This window comes from Neophocaena asiaeorientalis, unplaced genomic scaffold (genome assembly GCF_003031525.2).
Source record: "Neophocaena asiaeorientalis asiaeorientalis breed wild unplaced genomic scaffold, Neophocaena_asiaeorientalis_V1.1 scaffold490, whole genome shotgun sequence".
In the NCBI taxonomy this organism is placed as follows: domain Eukaryota; kingdom Metazoa; phylum Chordata; class Mammalia; order Artiodactyla; family Phocoenidae; genus Neophocaena; species Neophocaena asiaeorientalis.
Window position 1 is genome coordinate 3,391,826 of NW_020175079.1, and position 22,825 is coordinate 3,414,650.

Below are 22,825 nucleotides of genomic sequence, written 5' to 3' on the forward strand. Positions count from 1 at the left end.
CGGACGCGCAGGCCCAGCGGCCATGGCTCACAGGCCCAGCCGCCCCGCGGCATGTGGGATCTTCCGAGACCGGGGCACGAACCCACGTCCCCTGCATCGGCAGGCGGACCCCCAACCACTGCGCCACTCAGGGAAGCCCTCCCCCCAGGCTTTTAATTTTAAGCATCAAATTCTCTGATTTCTTGAACTACAGTGAAACCTAAAAGTCAATAATTTAGTCATGGGTCAGACAGGAAAGAAAAAGTGCTTCATTTACTATGCACAAACACAAATTTGCAATTATCATGTGGCTGCTGTAGGGGAGTCTGAAATGTTACTGCAGGCAAGGTACAGAGACGTAGAAATTAACAGAATAGTACCCAATACTAACTAAAGATTTGTAAAATGTTATTAATGTTCTCTGTATTCAGTACAATTTCCTTTGTCCTCCTATTTGATGAACATAGTATCTAGAAGGGATTTCACTGATTCACTGTAATTCCCAACTTCAATGTAAATTTTCCTTTAAGTGCTAAACTCTTCAAACATGCCTTTTCCTACTGCATGGGTTTTTTTTTTAGGATATAATCTTTACTTTTGGTAAAGAAACCACTGTGTTCAAAACGCAGCTCCACTAAACGGAACCATCTAAAAACACAGGAGGTGGTTTGTGTACCCTGTTTCCCTCTTAGGGGTTATGAGGAGTAACTTCTGGAAATTAAGATGGTCTCCATCCTTTCTCCTATCCTCGTCCTCAGTCTCTACATCCTACCACTCCCAGAAACTGGCCATCAGGAGCGTAAAAACTAATCACTGCCTTTCCCCTGGGGAAGATGCACTTGAATTGTAATTGGTTATAAATATACAAATAGACCTACAACTGAAGGATTCTTCAGCGTCTTCAGTGTCTACCAGATATTTTCAAAGTACATATAGTCAAAAGAAGATAATTTTCTATCATGAACCAGAAACAGGAAAAAACTAGAAACGTTCTTTACGGTAATATAAAATGGAAGCTTCCTTCAATCACTGGAGCAGGACAGGGTCTCCCGACATCTTGAGATGCATGCAGTTCATGAGTTAGGAGGAAGATGACTGACGTATCCCCTTCGAGTTTTTTAATACAGGCAGAGAGGGGTTTTTTGATTTCAGGGTTTTTTGTTTGTTTCACAAACTCCAAAGGTAGAAGACATGTCATCAGAAAGACTCAAAAACTAGAAGAGATAAAGTTATTGAACTCCAAGGGTTGCCCAAATTCTACTTACATGATTTTTAACATTTCTAACTTGTCACAGGCAAAACACATTTTCCCCCCACTGCGTGGCTGGATGAAGGGGAGGTGCAAATGGCTACATATGATTTCAATCCAGTATCTCAGACTATGAAGGAACTAATGGCATAATTTCTTGATTCCTGTGAAGTGGGCAATGAGTTTCTGCCACACATACTAGCTTCTTCTGGGCCACGTCAAAGGAGCAAGCTATCTTCACATTGCCATAAGTCAAACAGAACTCATGGTTTCCACTATCTTCATTTCCCAAATACACTAAAAAGGGTCTTCAAATGTCAATTTGAGAAAGTGCTTCCTTCTTTCTGCTTTCAATAAGCAAAAGAAATTAGCTTCCGACCATTCTTTTTAACACCCTTTTTCTCCACACTCTTTTCATAAATCAAACACAATGATTCTCATAAAAAGGTTCAATTCTAATGTCCAAAATAGCAATACCGAAGCTAAAATTTTAAAATAAGCTTTGAGATGAATGGCCTTGAATGAGTCCATCTGGAAGATATTAAAGAGGAGGAGGAGGACATCTATGAGGTGGCAGGAGAAAACGCCCACTGGTCTGTCAGTGACGGGGGCCTGATGACTTCCTTGATTTGTGGCCGCAGATCTCAATCACATGTAACCCCAAACCACTTTCGATAAAGATGAAAATTTTCCTTCAATGCTATTTGAAATCTCAAAGCAAATATCACTAAAAACAAATTGAAAGTGATGGTCATTTTTGAAAATGTCTGTTCATACCACCTGGGTGTGTTCCTCACCCCCAGCCCTTTACCAGAAGAAAATCCATGATCTGTGGACACTAGCACAAATATACCTACCTCGCAAATAAGCCTTGGTAAGCACCTCAGTTCCAACTCATTGTCCGGGACTAATTTTTTTTTAATCTTATTAAAAACACTGTGCTGAGTGAGTATAACACATATACCACAACAACTCAAGAATCCTGAGACACTGACAAAACCATTATTCTAGAAAATCGAAATAAAACATACCTCTCTCTGAGAGGTATGTAAAGATCAACTATCTCTCGCATCTTCCTTTCTACCTACATGTTCGTGTTCCGGCCTCCTCCACTTCAAACCAAGGAACAAATAACAACCCCAAACAAACCCCAAATCCTCCTTCTGTCTCCCTTCCAAGATGTTGTTTGTTTTCTGTCCTTACAAATGCTGTGCAATCCACCTTCCATCTCCACCAAACCACTGAGATTACTTTGATGATGGGCATCAATAGCCTTCCATACATCCTGTATTTAGGGGGGTTTTAATCCAAATTAATTGATTTCTTCTTTTATCTTGATTACTTCCTTCTTCCTAATAGGCTTATTTTATTGTTACTTGTTTAACATTTGAACTTAATGCTTAGTTCATTGATATAGATTGCTAGTCGCCTACCAACACCCATTCACCCCTTCTTCCTTATAAGCACAATGTCTGAACTATTTGGGGACAACAATATACTCAGCTAAAAGATTACATTTCTCAGCCTCCCTCCGCAAGATGTGGCTAAGGGACTAAGTTCTGGCCAAAAAGATGTAAAAGGAAGAGCTATACAAACTATCTTAGAAGGAAAAAGATGTGCTCTTCTAATACCTATCCTTGTACTGCCTGCTCAAAATGAAGGCTGGAATACCAACATGATGGCTGGAGCTCTAGCAAGTATTCTGGACCATGAAGTAAACTTCAGAATAAAAGTCATTATGTTGAATGTCAGATAGGAACCTGGGTCTCTGATGACACTGTGAAAATACTGAAAAAGAAAAAACTCACACTCTCTCCTGTGTTTCTCCTTTACTTTCCCACCACTACCATACTCATAACACTTCTGACACCAGAGGTATGGGTTTTTTTCCCCACACCAAGCAAGAATGTGACACCAGCTGAGTATCCTCCAATTCAACTCAGTTCTGACACTACCTACCTGGAGATAACATCAGATCCCTCAAGTGAAGGGCTCAGTGCCTCCAGACTGCCCCACCCCCACTTCAGATGCTAACTGCAAGTTCAGGTGGTTACCTGTGCTTCTGATGGGTGAGTCCCATGACCTCCTCGGGTGCAATTAATTTTCTAGAACGGTTCACAGAACTAAGGAAAACAGTTTACTTACTATATACCAGTTTATTATAAAAGGATATGATAAAGAATACGGATGACCACAGAGATGGAATAGCAGAGCAGGCAAGGTATGTGGGAAGGGGTGAGGAGCTTCTATGCTCTCTCCAGGCACCACTCTCCCAGCACCTCTGTGTTTTCAGTAACCTGGAAGCTCCCTGAACCCTGTGCCTCTGGGATTTTTATGGAGGCTTCATCATGCAGGCATGATTGATCATTAACTCAATTTCCAGCCCCTCTCCCCTTCCTGCAGGATATGGGTATAGGGTGAAAGTTCCAAGCTTCTAAGCTTGGCTTGGTCTTTCTAGTGACCAGTTCCCATCCACAAGGCCACCAAGAGTCACCTCATTAGAACAAAAGACACCCAGGAAATTCCAAGGGATTTAGGAACTCCGTGTCAGGAACCAGAGTCAAAAACAATATTGGAACAAAAGACACTCTTAACTTAGGAAATTACAAAAGTTTTAGGAGATCTGTGCCAGGAACTGGGGACAGAAACCAATACATGTATTTTCTACTATCTCACAGCCGCCATAACGGTCATTGGTTCACCTTTATTTGGGCTTCTGTGACATCAGAAGGAAAAACATTTCTAACTTGATTATCCCACTCACTATTTGGGAGTCTCTATATGTAGTTAATCTGAATCCTACGTGCTACAATTCCCCTTTGGTTCAATTCTGGATATTGTTATGCAGTATTCTGACTTCCACTATTTTACAAATATCTGTAATTGTAGTTTTGATTTCCTTTTACCTAATGAAAATTACAACTTACTCTTCTGAATTATCAAGTGATTGGGCTCTGTTTATTTAAACTTTTGTTGGACTTACCACATTATGTTCGGTGGTCTATAAATGGTAAATTTTTATTTATCTATTTGTTTTCTGTCTCTCCTACCAGAGAACAGGAGCCTTATGTGCCTTATATACTGATTCGCAGTGGCTAGAAGAGTCCTTACCAAATATTTAGCAATATCTATACTTGCTGAATGAATGAATGCAGTTTGTGTAGTTTAGATCTTTTAAACATTTATGATTGAGTATATTAAATTTTATGCACACATAAGAGGGAATCATAATAAAAATAAAAATACAAAGGAAGACTGCTAAGTATTAGAGGAAGGCAATCCATCATTATCAGTGAATAGTAGAGCAAGATTATATCACAGCATGGAAAAACACTTACGTTGCAAAGGAGACAAAGTTATACATGTAGTATGATTACAGCTATGTTACCCAAAACTCAAAACTTATGCCTAAACAAGAACTATAAAGATAGCAAAAGAGAATATAAGTCACACATCCCTGAATAAATCTGAAAAATGCAATTTAAAATACAGTGGGCAGCAGAAAGACATCCAGAAAAAAATGACTATAGGAAACACACACCCAATACATTTCAAGAGCCATCATAATCACTAAATAATTAAAAATAATGAAACTACAGTAACACAGGCATCTCCCAGCTAAGAGTAGTAATCTGTTCCTGAAATCTAACAGCATGCATAAAAATGCTAAGTGAAGCATATTTCCCATTATTTTAAATGGGAAAAATTAAAATGTGTTACACATCAACTCAAAGCCTCCAAAGACTTGCTTAAAATGAAACTAAAATAGGGTAAGATGCTCACAAATGTAACAACTATTACGTTAGCTACCAAATGTATAAGACACTACTTCCTGACTTAACCTCCAAAAACAAACAAGGTTAATGGCAACTGCTCAGTAAAGGCAAGTGGCCTCTCCATGCCGGCACCACGGAGAAGCAAATCTCCCTCGGTTGACATGGTGAACTTTTCAAATCGTCTACACCTGGCTCTGATGATCTACCAATTGTATTTGGAATGCCATTCAAGATTTTTCTTGCATATCGTTTTGCTTTAAATGCTGTATTCAGTTTTGGAAAATAAGTAGAAATTTTGCCCTTGTAAACATCAATTTAAAACACTGTACTGAAAGGCTTCTATGCTGTATGTGTTTGGGTATTAAAAACAAAAAGGTGTAAACCAACAACTGACAGGGAGATGGTCGGTAGGGTGTGTCTGTATTTGGAAGAGATGTCTCTTGCTATATCCTTCAGCTGATCTGATAACATGAATCGAAGGTCAAAGGGTAGATAAAACCCTATTAACTTGTGGATAACCAGATCTTTAAAACCATTTCTCATTTTTTGAGCTACAGTGTGTCAGTATCATTCACTACTATTCAAGCCACAATCTCCTCAGGGCTGACCTCAATACACAGCCAGCTTCACGTAAAAGACGCTTTCACAAATAGAAAGAAAGTTTTGACCCTGAAAGTCATCCACCCGAAATGAATACTACTCTGTGTACTTGGCTTAGGCCATCAGGATCTAGAAACGTCTACTGGATAAATTATCCACTGCTACATTAATGACCTATATAAAATTACAGAAAATTTTAAAGATAAAATATAAATTGTTCCTCTCTGATATTATCACAGATTTTGTTTATTTTTTTAAAAACCTGGAAAACATGTTAAATGTCACCCATGACTTCACAGTTATCCAACTATTATTAATGTTTTTGTGCAATATAAGTCAAAAAAAGTCATTAGTATATACTTTTCCAGCTTCAGTTAAATGACTAATTGAGTGTTTCTAGAACCACAGAATTATTTAACAGATTTTTAAAACTCTGTTGGTGTGCTAGGCATTATTAACCTGTGGAGAGCTAGCTCTTCAGGACTACTTCTTATTTTTTGAGTAATATAGATCCTTCCCCACTCCGATCCCAGTGTCTCTCCTGACGGTGTGCACGCGCCTTCCCCAGCACTTGTCTCCATGTGCTGAAACTGTCTGTTTATCTGCCTACAGGCAGACCTCAGAGATACCACAGGCTTAGTTCCAGACCACTGCAGTTTTGGTTTCTCAGTGCATATAAAAGTTATGCTTACACTCTACTTTAGTCTATTAACTGTGGTAGCATTATGTCTCAAAAAATGTGCATACCTTAAGAAATACTTTATTGTTAAAAAATGCTAACTATCATCTGAGCTTTCAGCTAGTTGTAGTGGTAACAAAGATGACTGATCACAGACACCATAACAAATATAATTGTAATGAAAAAGTAGGAAATAGTGCCAGAATTACCAAAACGTGACAAAGAAACACAAAGTGAGCAAATGTTGTTGGAAAAATAGTGCCAATTAAGACTTGCTCGACACACGGTTGCCACAAACCTTCAATCTGTGAAAAACACAATATCTGCGAAGCACAATAAAGCGAAATGCAGTGAAGTGAGGTATGCCTGTGTTTGTCCCCAGGACACTGCAACTCTTCTACGGCTCAGACCACATCCTAGATATAATTATATCCAGGGCCTAGCACAGGACTTGAAATATAGTAAGCTTGAAGTAAGAGGTGGCTGAAATGAATGCAGTAAAAACAGTCTCCAAAGTGTTGAGAATCATTTGTAACCAAAAATTATTTTAAGAGGCAAATGATCACTACTTAGATCAGAACTAATTTTTTTTAACAATTTATAGCACTAACACTATTGAACCCATGTCCCAAGCAATGTACTAAGAGTTTTACTTGTGTTATGTTATTTAACCTCTCAACACAATCTGGTGAGTCATGAATTATCAATACTTTAATCCCACTTAACTGGTGAGAAAACAAAGGTTACAGAGATCAGTAGTTTTGCCAAGGTCACGAAGCTGGTATGGAGTCACATACCTCCACTATGCTCACTTTCCAAGGACTATAAAGACCCCCATGAGGTTCCAATCAAATACTTTGACTAAACACTAATTACAGAAAAAAATCACTGCCTGAAAGCTTCTAATGGGTGGAAAACAAACAAAAACAACAGGAGATGGAGTATAAAATTTTTTGGGGGGGGAGGGCCACGTTGGCATGTGGGATCTTAGTTCCCCAACCAGGGATCGAACCCGTGCCCCGTGCAGTGGAAGCACCGAGTCCTAACCACTGTACCACCAGGGAAGCCCCAAGAACTCAATGTTTTTTAGTAAACATTGTATCAAATGGTGATCAAATAACATGTTTAAGATGACTAATTACTAGCGTTAACTCTTGGGAAATTATATTACGTGTTGGTTAGAATAGTTAGGAAAAACAAATATGTGTAATGTTAATGAAATAAGAGCTCAAAATGAAAATGTTTGTACATGAGACAATTAAAATACCCACTCTCTATAACCCACTATGATCTGACATCCATCAAATTTCTGCTCTCTGCTAGGGGCTTTTTAGCTTCTATCCCACCTTCTCTGCTTTACTCAAGTTTCAATAATGTCTGTTACTACTAGAAAGAAGACGAATATAAAAGTTTTTACAATTCTCTTCCCTAGAAAAAATTATCTTCTTGGGGCAGCTCCTTGATGGTTATCCTTTTTGAAAATAAGTAACACTCTGAAAAGGTGCAAAGTGGAAAACAGCCAAAGAGCTCCCTCTACCTCCAGACGCTCAAGTCAAAAAGAATTCAAATGTATAGGTGCATATCGTAATTTATTTAATTGGTTCTCTACTGATGGATATTTAGTTTGCTTCCAATCTTTTGTTATTATAAGTAATGTCACAATGAATAATCTTCTATACATTTTACTTCACGTGGATGGAAGTATGTCTCAGGGTAAATTACTTGATGTGAACTGCTCATTCAAAAGGCACATGCCCTTTTTATTTTAATAGACAGCATAAAAGTGTCCTTAAGGGACTTCCCTGGTGGCGCAGTGGTTAAGAATCCGCCTGCCAATGCAGGGGACACGGGTTCGAGCCCTGCTCCAGGAAGATCCCATATGCCGCGGAGCAACAAAGGCCATGCGCCACAACTACTGAGCCTGCGCTCTAGAGCCCACAAGCCACAACTACTGAGCCTGCATGTCACAACTACTGAAGTCCATGCACCTAGAGGCCATGCTCCACAACAAGAGAAGCCACCGCAATGAGAAGCCCGCGTACCGCAACAAAGAGTAGCCCCCACTTGCCACAACTAGAGAAAGCCCATGCGCAGCAACGAAGGCCCAACACAGCCAAATAAATAAATAATTTCTTTTTAAGTGCAAATATTTTTTTTTTAAAAAGTGTCCTTCAAAGGTGAGATTGTACCAATTTGTATTCTCACCAGAAATATATGAGAGTACTTTTTTCTTTACTGTTATTTTTATTTGTATTTAAAAGCCATTTGCATTTCATGTTCCATTAAGGGTTTTTATCTTTGGCTTATTTTTCTATTGTTTTATTGGTCTTTTTCTTAATGATTGGTAGTATCATTTTCATTAAATTCAGTACTTTTTAAACTTTCCTAACTTTATTCACTTTATTACCTTTATTTTAAGACTTCACTTAAAAATCTTTTTTTCAGAACTATCCTTATCCCAAAATACACCATTATACAACTGAGAAATATTTAAGGAAAGAAACAAGATGCTTGACTAGTATTTTTATGAGGTCTACAAGCAAAATCAAGGGATCTTATCCCTCTAACATTAACAGATCATGAAGCAAAATGATGATTCATGAAGATAAGTCTAAGAGGGAAACAGAATTTTTTTCATATGGTGATCATTACAGTTTCCAGTGTTTGGGAACTTACATTTTTTTATTTGAAGCTACTGCAAAAAATATATATTTTATATATACATACTTTATACATATATGTAAATAAATATGGAGATGCCACCAAAATATATATGCACACACGTGTATACACATATGTGTATGCATGTGTCTATATATACTTGCTTCAAGTATTACCAATATTTGTTCCATTTTAAAATTCAAGATAAAAAATGATCCACAGATAAATACATATGAAGTAAGGCAACAGGGAAGATGATGTACTACAGATATTTGTATCAAAATTATTTTCAGAACCTCCCTTCTGCAGTGAAGTTCTGCTTAGAGAGAGTTACAGAGTTAAAATAAACAAACAAACAATTTCTGGTCTTGAGAATAAACATTCAAAGCAGAGACCAGGTAAACTCAGAATACTTTAAAATGTACATACTCAAAACAGATATAAATTTAAGTCAGCTGAATAATTTTTATTTAAAAGAATATATATTTTAAAAACTGAGGACATAAAGTCCTCAACATGACAGATTATAAATTCTCACTAAACCATTTTGGAGGCTTATAAATAAGTTTTCATTTAAATATGAGAGTACTTTTTTCTTTACTGTTATTTTTATTTGTATTTAAAAGCCATTTGCATTTCATGTTCCATTAAGGGTTTTTATCTTTGGCTTATTTTTCTATTGTTTTATTGGTCTTTTTCTTAATGATTGGTAGTATCATTTTCATTAAATTCAGTACTTTTTAAACTTTCCTAATTTTATTCACTTTATTACCTTTAAGACTTCACTTAAAAATCTTTTTTTCAGAACTATCCTTATCCCAAAATACACCATTATACAACTGAGAAATATTTAAGGAAAGAAACAAGATGCTTGACTAGTATTTTTATGAGGTCTACAGGCAAAATCAAGGGATCTTATCCCTCTAACATTAACAGATCATGAAGCAAAATGATGATTCATGAAGATAAGTCTAAGAGGGAAACAGAATTTTTTTCATATGGTGATCATTACAGTTTCCAGTGTTTGGGAACTTACATTTTTTTATTTGAAGCTACTGCAAAAAATATATATTTTATATATACATACTTTATACATATATGTAAATAAATATGGAGATGCCACCAAAATATATATGCACACACGTGTATACACATATGTGTATGCATGTGTCTATATATACTTGCTTCAAGTATTACCAATATTTGTTCCATTTTAAAATTCAAGATAAAAAATGATCCACAGATAAATACATATGAAGTAAGGCAACAGGGAAGATGATGTACTACAGATATTTGTATCAAAATTATTTTCAGAACCTCCCTTCTGCAGTGAAGTTCTGCTTAGAGAGAGTTACAGAGTTAAAATAAACAAACAAACAATTTCTGGTCTTGAGAATAAACATTCAAAGCAGAGACCAGGTAAACTCAGAATACTTTAAAATGTACATACTCAAAACAGATATAAATTTAAGTCAGCTGAATAATTTTTATTTAAAAGAATATATATTTTAAAAACTGAGGACATAAAGTCCTCAACATGACAGATTATAAATTCTCACTAAACCATTTTGGAGGCTTATAAATAAGTTTTCATTTATTAAGTCTTACTCTGTTTTATAGGCCATTCCAGTAAGCACTTTCCACAATAATTCATTTAATCCTCAAAACAAGCCTATGAGGTAAGTGCTCCTTTATCCCCATCTTACAGATAAAGGAACTGAAGCACAGGGATGCTGCGCCTAAGATCACAAAGCTCTGAGGGGTGGACCCAGAATTCAAACACAGGCATTGTGGCCCCAGAACGCAGTAGGCCACGTGTGTATTGTCTAGGTACTACTATCGATGTTGAGAATCCGGATGGACTCTTGCCAGTGAAGGAGTTCACTATAGCAAGAGCATCAGACTATCCAACTAATAACATCTTCCACGCTTTACCACCTTGAGCTGCAGCAATGGCCCACTGGAGAGCGCTCTGCCAGGTGCAAGGTGACCAGGGTTACAGCCAAGCCTGCAGGTGGTGGAGGACATCCCACAGATATTCACCCCACTAAATAGAGGAATGTAAAATAAAAACCACAAGTCCTGATGGAGACCAAGTCATATTCATCAGACTGGCAAAACTTAAAAAAGCATGACAATACATTAAAACTTAAAAATGTTAAAAAGCTGAGTACTTTGAAAAAAATCTAGTTAAATGGAAGATGTATATATCTTAAAAGCTGACAATACCACATATCTGTGAGGACAGAAAATGGAAACTCGAATACACTGGTCTCCAAAGCCACTCTCCTGAGTACTTTGAAAAAATCTAGTTAAATGGAAGATGTGTATATCCTACAATCCAGCAATTTTCACTCCTGGGTATGGACCCTAAAGAAACTACTGCATGTGTATACAAAGAAACACTTTCAGTAATGTTCACTGCAGAGTTGAAAACTTCAGAAAAACTCAAATGCCCATCCACAGGAGAATGAATAATACATTGTAGAATATTTATAAGATGGAAAGCTTATAGAGCAGTTACAGTGTCTCAAAAGCTAAATGTATCAGCATGAGTAAATCCACAAATATAATATTAAACAAATAAACAATAAAAAAGGCGGTGGGGGGCAGGGGATGGGGAGTTATTGCTTAATGGATGTGTAGTTTCAGTTTGGGAAGATAAAAAACTCTGGCAACGGACTGTGGTGATGGTTCAACAACGTGAACGTTCTTAATACCACTGAACTATACATGTAAAAATAGTTAAAATGGTGAATTTGATTTTTTCTAATGCTCAAAACAAGAAGAGCTTGCAGAATGCTATGATGATACTATTATATACGGTTTTAAGATATGAAAAACAGCTCTGTTGTTTACAAAGTTGTAAATATAGAGTGAAGTATAAAAATAGCATAGAATGATAAACACCAAATACAGGACACAGATTATCTCTGAAATAGAGGGAAGGAAAGGAAATATGAAAGAAAAGAGGTTCATAGGGACTGCAACTGAATTTATAATGTTTTATTCCTTAAGCTAGATGGTAGTTATATTGGTATTTACCATCTTATTTACTCTATTTTTTACATCTCCAAAATATTTAGTCATACCTACAAAATTGGGGATAGAGGGCATTATACTTTAAGACATAAACACAAGCACCCCATGATGTTTTTAGATGTTTCTATCTAGACCTTATGAGGTCAGCACTGCTATTAACCCCATTTTACAGATGAGAAAACTGAGTCTCTTGACCAATATTAGCCAGGAAGTGGTAGAGACAGGACTCCAACATGAGCAGTCTTATTTAAGAATCCCAAGCTCTTAACTGCCACACAAGACAGACTGTTGGTTAACGATGAAATATACATCAAAAGGAAAGGAGATAAATCTAATTTGCTCATTCACCAAACATTTATCATGTGGCTATTGTGTGTCATCCTGTGATAAGAGCTGGGAGAGCAAAAATGACATGACATGCACTGTGCCTTCTCTCTGGGACCTTTCAGTTTGCAAGAAGAAAGACAATTAACTAAGCAATCACAACCCACCGTGGTAAGCACTATGATGGCGTGTTACAAGATAGCACAAGGCACCACTGGCACGTAAGTGCTGGAAACAGACTGAGGGGGAGGAGGAGGAGGACAGAGAAAGGGAAAGCCACCAAAGACAAGACCTGCAAATTAAATTGTTAGACCCACAGAATAAGATAGTACCCAGACAATAAGACCAGTGCTGAAGTGTTACATGTACTACTGTGGAAAAATGTCTGTGACACACTGTTAATGGAAAAAAAGGTCAAAATCAACACATATAGCATCTCCTTGGAATGAACTGGCACTGATTTAAGTTTCAGTATACAATAAGCTTATCACATCAATGCATAAAGGATGAATTATTCAATAAATGATCCTGGATAACTAAATAAAAGTGAATACAAAATTGTATCCCAGTTGGATTAAAGAGTCAAGTTTTTTTAAATTAGGCCATGAAAGAACAGGAAAATATGCATAAATATTTTTATAACCCAGGAGAGGTGGGTGAGGACTTTTTAAACACATCACCAAAGGCAGAATTCACAAAGAGAAAGACGACTAGATCTTGAAGGAAAAAGCTGGAAGACTTAGAGTACCTGATTTCAAAAGTTTAAATTAACCTTGACTTGCTGCGTTATACCATATATAAAAATGTATCTGAGGGTGACACCACCAAGAGGGCAACAGAGGTTGTTCCTGACTTCACTCCCTCTCAGAATTACTAACAACTACTCAAAAACAAGACACCACTGAGAGAATTCTAGAACACGGGGGTGAGGCTGAAGCACCCCCTGCACCACAGAGACCAAGACAGACTGCGATAGAAGGTAAGAGAAGGGGCTGCACGTTGACCACACTGCCCCTACCCCAGGGTAGTGCAGCAGCACACAGAGGGGTCTCCTAAGTCTCCAGTTCCTCCAATAGGAAGAGAACCCAGCGGGGACAGGCAGCATCCTCCCTGCCCCCAGCAAAATGGGTCACTTTGTGGGAGCCCCTACTCTGATACTGCACCAAGGGGACTGCAGGGAATCTTCGGGCGCAAACACTCAGAATCTGACTGTCACAGAGAAGCGGGGAGGGGCCTGCAACAACCAGCATGTGATCTTGGGAGACTGACTTCATACCTGCAGTGTCCAGGCAGTGACCCCAACCAGCGGCTCTGCTCACCTGCTGAGCACCCAGGGTGCGCTCTGACCAGGGAACTTGGTGGGGGGCAGATCTGCCCGATTCGGATCCTCAAACAAGGAGTTTTGCTGCCCTAGAGCCCAGTTTGCCTGTGCCCAAGCGAGGAGCTGAATCACAATCCCATCCGCTGTGGACAGTGTCCTCCAGCCTCATCTGACCAGAAGGGCTGGTGACAACACCTGGAAGCTGTGCAGTCCAGAAGGACTCCAGCAGAGAGGTGCGCAGGCAGAGCCGAGAGTCTGCAGACCAAAGCCAATGGCCCTGCTCAGTCAGGAAACCTGGGGTGTGACAACAAAAAGTTTTACCAGTTTTAGAGCTTCTTCTCCCGCTGCACCCAGGCTGGGAATCTAATTCACAGGCCCACTTATTGTTGAATACAGCCTTCAGCCTGTCCAACCAGGGAGTCTGACCAGAGCACAGGGGAAGCTGCACAGCCCATTCAATGGCCCTATGTACAGCGGCACTGAACAGAGAGCACAGCCCATGCCTCCCCAACCTGCAGAACAGAACCGATGGCCTTCCCTGACCAGGAAATTCAGTGCACACTCTGGCCTGATTCAGGCCCCCAAACAACCAGCTATACGGGACCTGGATCCCATCTGGCTGGCCTGCCAGGGCAGGGAAGCTAATTCACAGCCCCCATCTACTACAGAATATAGTACACAGTCAGGACCATTGAGTAAGCCTGATCAGAGGATCCAGGCAAGCATGGAGCCCCTCCTCCAGCCTCACTTGTGTGGGGAACCAAGCCAGCAGCCCTATACAAACTTCTCAGGCAGTGGCACTCTGCCCCCATCCCCATTCTCAGAGCTCAAACAAGTGCCTCACCCAAAACAGACCAGAATAGCAGGCCCCAGCTGCCCAAGGACATTACTAGAAGATACACCCAGAAACCCAAACTGAGCTGCCTGGTGAAGAACTGTCTCTGCCAGAGCAAACCTGTGAAGTCTGGAAGAAGAGCCCAGTTACTCAAATGCACAGAAAAATATGTAAGGAACCAAGGGTCGTCAAAAGTCAGGTAAATATGAAACCACCAAAAGAAACTAATAGCTCCAACAACTGACTCTAAAGAAATGGAGACTGATGAACTATCACACAAAGAATTCAGAACAATCCTCTTAACTACAAGAACTACAAGAAAACACAGAAAGACAACTAAACAAAATTAAGAACACAATGCATGGACAAAATGAGAAGTTCAACAAGGAAACAGTAACCATTGAAGAAACCCAAAGAGAAATCCTAGAACTGAAAAATAGAGTAACTGAACTAAAGAATTCAATAAAGAGTTTCAAAATTAGACTCACCGCACATTTAAAAAAGAAAACAAAACAAAATAATAAGCAACTTGGAGGACAGAACATTGGAAACTGTCAAAGGAACAAAAAGGGGAAAAAAATGAAAAATTGAAGGAAGCCTACAGGAATTATGGGATACCATGAAAATAAACAATATTTGCATTATGGGAATTCCATAAAGACAAGAGAAAGATAGAGGGACAGAAAGTATATTTAAAGCAATAATGGCTGAAAACTTCCTAACCTCGGGAGAGAAATGGACATCCAGATCCATGAGGCCCAAAGGACCCAAACAGGTTGAATTGAACAGGATCACACCCAGACACATTATAATTAAATTGCCAAAAGTCAAAGAAAGAATTTTAAGAGTGGTGAGAGAAAAAAGAGAACTCACAAGGGAACTCCCATGAAACAATCAGTGAATTTTGCAACAGAAACTTTTCAGGCCAGGAGAGAATGAGCTGTCATATTCAAAATACTGAAAGAAAATAACTGTCAACCAAGAATTCTATACCCCGTAAGGCTGTCCTTCAGACACAGAGAGAGGGGAAGATTTTCCCAAACAAACAAAACCTGGGGGAGTTTATCACCACCAGACCTGCCTTACAAGAAATGCTAAAGGGCCAGTTCTCTGAGTGGAAGCAAAAGAATGATAATTAACATCATAAAAACATAAAAAGATGGATGTGGCAAACATTTCACAATACATGTAACTCAAACAATCAGGCTACAGGCCTTAAACTGATACAGTGATATATGTCAATTATTTCTCAATAAAATTGAAAAAAAATTTTTTTCCTTAAAAATAAGAAAAAGGTATCCCCAAGAAAAAGGTATCCCCAAGACAAGACTTTGTCCTTCAGACCCTCAGCAGAATTGCCCCAAACCACTTACTCCTCCCTTTGGGCTGTACTTTGGTCTAGCTAGGCCTCCCCAGGTCAGAGAATCCCCTCAAGAAGGACCAGCTCCCAGCCTACCTAATCTTCATCTACCTATGGGCAAAAGCATGAACAAGAGTTTTGAATTAACTCTTTGCTCCCTCTTACCAAAACTGTATCCCCTAAGAGCTTTGTCCAGAAATATGCCCTAAACTTCTATCAGAATGCAAAAACGGACAAGGGGAAGCTTAAAGCTCTCTCCACCCAATATTTGGTAAGTGTCAGCCACTCATATTAGCAATCAATCCCCCTGTTGTTGGACACCTGTGCGGATGGTAATACTCTGGTGCTGCTGGCCCCAGGATCCTTGGCACAATTCCAATGGTTCCTCTATTCCTTCCACACACTTTTTTAATTAAGGCCTTACTAAATAAACCCTCCTCAAATTACCCTAAAAAAATTAATTTGAGATGATTCATAGTCCCAAATGTGAAAGAAAAATAAAGCTTTTACAAAAAAAAAAAAAGAAAATATCTTCATGACCTTGGGGTAGACAAAGATTTCATAAACAGGACATGAAAAGCACTAACCATAAAACTTCAACAAATTAATAAATTGGGCTTTGTTAAAATTAAGAACTTCTGTTTATCAAAATATATCATTAAGAGTAAAAAGGCAAAAAAAGACTAGAAGGTATCTTGAAAACATGTATCTGACAAAGCTCTTGTATCCAGAATATATTTTAGAACATCTACAAGTCAATAAAAAATCAACAATAATCCAAATAAGGAACAAAAGAATTGAACACATAATTCACATAAGAAGGATAGCCAAATGGCCAATCAGCATCTGTAAAAGTATTCAAATTGAAAGGTATTCACTGGGGAAATGCAACCTAAAACTACAGTGAAATATCACTAAACAACAATGAAGATGGCTAAATTTTAAAGTGGGGGGGAGGTCAGAGAATGTAGAACAACTGGCCTTCTCACACACCGCTGGGAGAAATATAAATCGGTACAATTACTTTGGAAAATTGGTAGTATCTACTAAAGTGGGATGTACACTTACCCTGTAATCTAACAATTCCGCTCTACATATTTACCCAACAGAAATGCAGGTATATTTATATATCTACAAGAATGTCCATAAAAATTATTCATAATAGTGAAAAACATAAAACAATTCAAATGTCCACCAATGGTAGAAACACTGAATAGTTTGTTGTATAGTCATATACTATATAGCAGTAAAAATGAATGAATTGTTGCATATAACGTCATGGAGAAATCTCAAACAGGGTACTGAGCAAAAAAAAAAATCAAACACAAAGGAATACATAATAAATGGTTCTATTTGTATAAAGTTCAAAAATAGTCAAATCAAAAATAAATGTAAGGCCTGGTGGCGCAGTGGTTGAGATTCCGCCTGCCGATGCAGGGGACACGGGTTCGTGCCCCGGTCCGGGAAGATCCCACATGCCACGGAGCGGCTAGGCCCGTGAGCCATGCCGCTGAGCCTGCGTGCCTGGAGCCTGTGCTCCACAACGGGAGAGGCCACAACAGTGAGAGGCCCGCGTACCACAAAAAAATAAAAAATAAATAAAATAAATAAATGTAGAAGTTCAAGAATGGGCAAAATAATGTATGGTGACAGAAGTTGATAGAGTTGTTCATGATATTTTAAATAAAAAGTACAGTTGTAAAAATATGTAATGATCTCATTTTATAAGTAAAATACACACACACTTACATACGTATAAATTAAACTCTGGAAGAAAAGCAGCACTATAGTAATAGTATTTTTACCTTTGAATTCTGTTAGCGTATAAGTCATCTTATTTTCTTCATTATGGGAATATTTATTTTCTAATTTGTTTTTAGCAGATATGGTTATCTAATGTTTAAGATAGATAAAGATAGACAGATAGTTTAAGATAAAGGAAATGTCTTTAATTTCTTCTTTAAACAATATTATTGCTCTGGGTTCAAAAGGTTAATATTCATTACATTAATATCTTTTGTTCACTCTCCCCACTTCCATCCTTCCATTCGACCCACTACACAACGGTTTCTATGCAAAACACTGTATTCTACTTCTTTTTGACACAGTCATTAGAGGCCAACTGGTAAACCAAGTTTCTTTTTTCATCACCCCTTAACCTTCCCTCAATATCTTCATGAAAACTCATTGTTTCTTTGAATTGTATGTAATACACAATACTTGCATGGGATTGTACCAACACCATTATCAAATTCTTCCCAGAGTCACTCTCTATATACACTCTTCATCTTGAAAGCTTGAAAAGTTGTCTTCCCTAAGCTTCCTTCTTTGGCCCTCTTTAGACACTTCTTGGATAATTCCATCCACTTTCTTGCCTTCACCTGCAATCTACTGCTACAGAGATGACTTCTAAATCTATATATTCACACTCCAACATTCCTCTGAGTCCCCAAGTCATGTAAGCAATGATCTACTAGACATCACTTAATGTCTCAACATGAACCTAAGATGCAACACGTTCATCTTTCCTTAAAAAGCTTAGGCAGAAGTCAGGTCTGGAGAAAACCTATTTACTAGGGAATTTCCTGGGGCTGGGGGAAGCCAAACACTTCGTAGGCACTGGCTTTGGAAAACACCATGGGAGAGATCAAGGTCAGCAGTCTTGGTCTGATTTCAAAAGTGGCTGAAACCAGAATATCCTTTTAGCCAACCAGAGGAGGGTGAAATGGCATTAAACCCAAGATGGCTGGAATCAACACCCTGGAAGATCCATGCCTACAGAGAGGGTACACGCACGTTAGATAAAGGTAAAGGGCAAGATAAAGCCTAAGAAAAGACAATAATAGGAAACAAATATCCAGACCACAGCCAGATGGACTAAGGCTCAAGAGAAGCCTTTGGCATCGATAAGGGGAGGTGGAAATAAACCAAATAGATCAATAAGCAGGGGAACCAGTCAGAATGATGGAGGGGTGATTAGCTTGTCCTAAAAGGGAGGGAAGAAGACAGGCTATTTCTTTGACTCTAAGATATTCTAGATTGTAAGACACACAATTATTTTATGTACCATCATTTTATGTCTCTCCTTTATGAAAGTAACAATGCTAGCAATTAAATACGACATGCCATCTCTGGCTATCTGACTTTAGCAATGTTAGAAAGTAACAAACTGTGCATGCTGCAACTGGAGAGCCGCAGAGGCACAAGGCCCCCTCTCAGGTGTGCTCAGGACAGGAACCTGATTTACACTCAGGCCCCCATGATATGGAGAAGCAGGCTGGAACACAGTCTTGCGAGACCCTGATACTGGCCAACAAGCAGGAAACTGAGTGAGGAGGGAAAAGCCCAGTCTTCTCTCCCATGTGTCTGCTTTACCACTCACACACAACACTGCACTTCTGACACCTCTGGTCACCAAATGTGCGGGGGATTTTCCCTCACCAAGCAATTCTCTGCAACACCAGCTGGTGTCCTACAAATTAACTCAATTCTGAGACTACACCCTACTGGAGAGGCCAGTCCCAAGTCTAGGTTATCACCTGTGCTTCTGGCTGATGGGCTCTAAATCAGAGGTTCCCATAACCCCCTCCTCTGGTTTGATTAATTTGCTACAGCAGCTCACAGAACTCAGGGAAACACTGACTTAGGTTAACCAGTTTATTAAAGGGTACAGATGAACAACCAGATGAAGAGACACATAACGCAAGGTCTTGGGAGGGTCCTGAGCACAGGCACTTCTGTCCCCATGGAGCTGGGGACGCATCAACCTCCTGATATGTGGATGTGTTCACCAACCTGGAAGCTCCCCAAACCCCTTAGTGGGATTTTTATGGAGGCTTCCTCTCGCAGGCACAATCAATTATTAACTTCATTTCCAGCCCATCTCCCCTCTCTAGAGAGGGGTGTGTGTGCGTGTGTGTGTGTGTGTGTGTGTGTGTGGCAAGGGGGTGCTGAAAATTCCAAGGTGCCTTATTAGAATAAAAGACGCTCTAACGCTCTTATCACTTAGAAAGTTACAAGGGCTTTAGGAACTCTGTGCCAGGAACTGGGGACAGAGACCAATATATGTATTATCTCACACTGTTACTGATGAAAAACTATGCTGTCTTTAACCTGAAGGTCATAGAGAAACTTTAATAGCATGCAAAACTGCTCATGACCCGATGTTAACAACAAAAAATAGCAACATATAAAACTGAACCATATACGCAAAACCAATCACTCTCTCCCTCTCAAAGGATTAACTAGAAGTACTACTTTAAAACGTCAGTAGTAGCTGCCTCAAGGTCCTGGAATTATAGGTAGCTTCTTCATTTGTTCCTTTATATTTCTCTTTACTTCCCCCCAAATTTCTATATTCAATGTGTAATTTTTATAATCAGAGATAAGGTCAAATATTAGTTTTCTAAAACCTGCCAGTTGTGGGTCACATGGATACTTTGGTTTATTTAAATATTAGATATAGAGCCATCTCATTCATGTATAATAAGCCCTTCTTAACAGCGAAACAACATTCCTCCGATAACATCAGGTCAATGCATGCTCACATCCACAGAACTAAGTTCATTTTGGATACCCCAAAATATGTAATGCGGGAAATTATTTTTGTCTTTCCAACATGAGGTTTCAAGAATATCAGTATTATTGCTCAAACGTGGAAAAGGATTAATTGCTTCCATTTCCTGCTGGATCTTCAACTTGGCATAATAATGTGCCAAGAGAAACACATCTGGTCACACTTCTGATAAAAGTCTACTGCCAGGGCTTCCCTGGTGGTGCAGTGGTGAAGAATCCACCTGCCACTGCAGGGGACACAGGTTCGAGCCCTGGTCCAGGAAGATCCCACATCAGCGGAGTAACTAAGCCTGTGCGCCACAACTACTGAGCCTGTGCTCTGGAGCCTGCAAGCCACAGCTACTGAGCCCATGTGCCACAACTACTGAAGCCCACGTGCCTAGAGCCCGTGCTCCACAACAAGAGAAGCCACCGCAATGAGAAGCCCATGCACCGCCAACGAAGAGTAGCCCCGCAGCAACTAGACAAAACCCGCGTACAGCAGCAAAGACCCAACGCAGCCAAAAATTAAGTAAATGAATAAATAAATTTAAAAAAAAAGTCTACTGCCAAAGGTAGGCAGTGCTGTCTTGCACAGACGGATTTCTTTTTTTTTTTTTTTTTTAAAAAAGGACTGTTCGACAAGTAGCTGCCATGTCCAGAAATTGAAGCTAACACATTTTATGCTGTGTTATCTTGATGGAATTGCTTTTTAGCCCCACATACTCAAATACCAATCTATTTCTCCCCTCATATTTGAAAAGGAACATTTAGACAAAGGAAAAGAATCTTGAAATGTAACCTTTATACTTGCCAAGAGTAATAAAACAAAATATGCTACCTTCTTCTACTTTGGGTGGTACTAGATCATACGTAGGCTGAAAAGCTTGGGAAAAATCGGATTTCTTTGTTTATAAAGTTTAAGAAATTCTTTCTTGTCAAATGTCTTTTCTTGCTCAGGTATACTTAAAGCTCAAACAAGTAACAGAAGATAACAGTATGGATGTTCTAATTGAAACATCTCAAATATCACTTTTCAAAGTTTTCATTGAAAAACTCAAATGATTATCAGATGACAGTGATCATATATTTGACCCTAGCTAATAAGTATAGTCACAACATAAATGTCTTATTTTTCAGTATTAAACAGCAGTAAAGTCGACCTTTCTTGATAGTATCTAACGTACCAATAATATCAGACATTAAAAAGGAAATAACATAGCTTGAGTTAATTTAAAGAAAACTTTTTATTTTGACAGCAGTTTCCTGCTGCAGATCTTTCTTAAATGACAGTAAAACAATACAAGAATGAGAAACATAAACTCATTGCTACAAAATGCTTAGAGAGCAATTGCCCTAATCTGAGAGCAGCTAGTTTAAACAGCCCAAGGAAACTTTTTCAACTATTGTTACGTGGACACAATTATGATATTATATGTAAGAAGCTCATGGGTTAGAAAATATTGTAGAACTTTAAGTTAGTGCGTTACTATCAATGAGTCAATCCAGAGTACTTACAACTGAACTGGACATCCAAAGGCTTACTTGTAACTTCAAGATACGAATTCATTTTGTGGAAAATTTTGGCAAAAAGGCAAAAAGGAGCCTATTGAGCCATTCTGCTAATGCCTATTTCTCATCTTCCACACTCCCCGACTCAGGATATGGTCTAGATAACAATCTCATATGTGTCTGAGACTGCCAGCCCCTGCTGTTTACTTCCATCTAAATCCGTTCTGATTTTAATGCTATGTATCTCCTGTCTCAGCAATAAGCAATGAGGATACAGCTGAAGGTAAAGTCCAGAGACGAAGAAAATTTAGGAACCAAAAAGCATCTGACTTGCTAGCTTTACAAATAATCCAAGACAGATCAGAAACCAATGCCTATTTTGAATGTCTTAAATAATGTCAGTGTTAATCACCAAAAAAGGCACTGATTTAACTTCTCAAGCATAAAAGCAGGGGGCGGGGGGGGGGGAGGGGCGAGGCGGTTCTGATCAGCTGAAAAGTCAAGAAAATGGGTAGAGTACATCGCACTACTATAGAGCTCTGGATGAGTCTCCACTCATTCATTCTTTTAACAAACATTTATCAAATACCATTAACTATGTTGTGTTAGAATTCAGATATGAGTAAGGAATCCAGTTGGGGAGAGAGAAGCTAGGATAAAACAGAGGAAATGAAGTGTATTTACAGATATAAAACTTGGGAAGGCAGACAGGGGCAGCTATTTGCAACTGAAAACGGCTTCGCAGTAGAGGTAATAATGAAGCTGAGACTTGAAGGTTGCATAGGATTTCTACAAGTCAAAAAAATGGAAAGAGAGGACAGTCTAGGTTCTGAGGAGGTAACCAAGGACTCGGGACAAGTGCTGGGCACACCTGCAGAAATAGCAAGACAAGCAGGGCTGTGTAGCATTCCTGGGGAACACGGTGAAGGATGA

At 38.9% G+C, this 22,825-nt stretch overlaps 1 protein-coding gene across 2 annotated transcripts in view; it reads right to left on the reverse strand.

Moving 5' to 3' along the window:
* The window catches only part of LOC112412445 (S-adenosyl-L-methionine-dependent tRNA 4-demethylwyosine synthase), a 154,176-nt gene that overhangs the window by 48,973 nt on the left and 82,378 nt on the right, over positions 1-22,825 (reverse strand). The window lies entirely within an intron of this gene.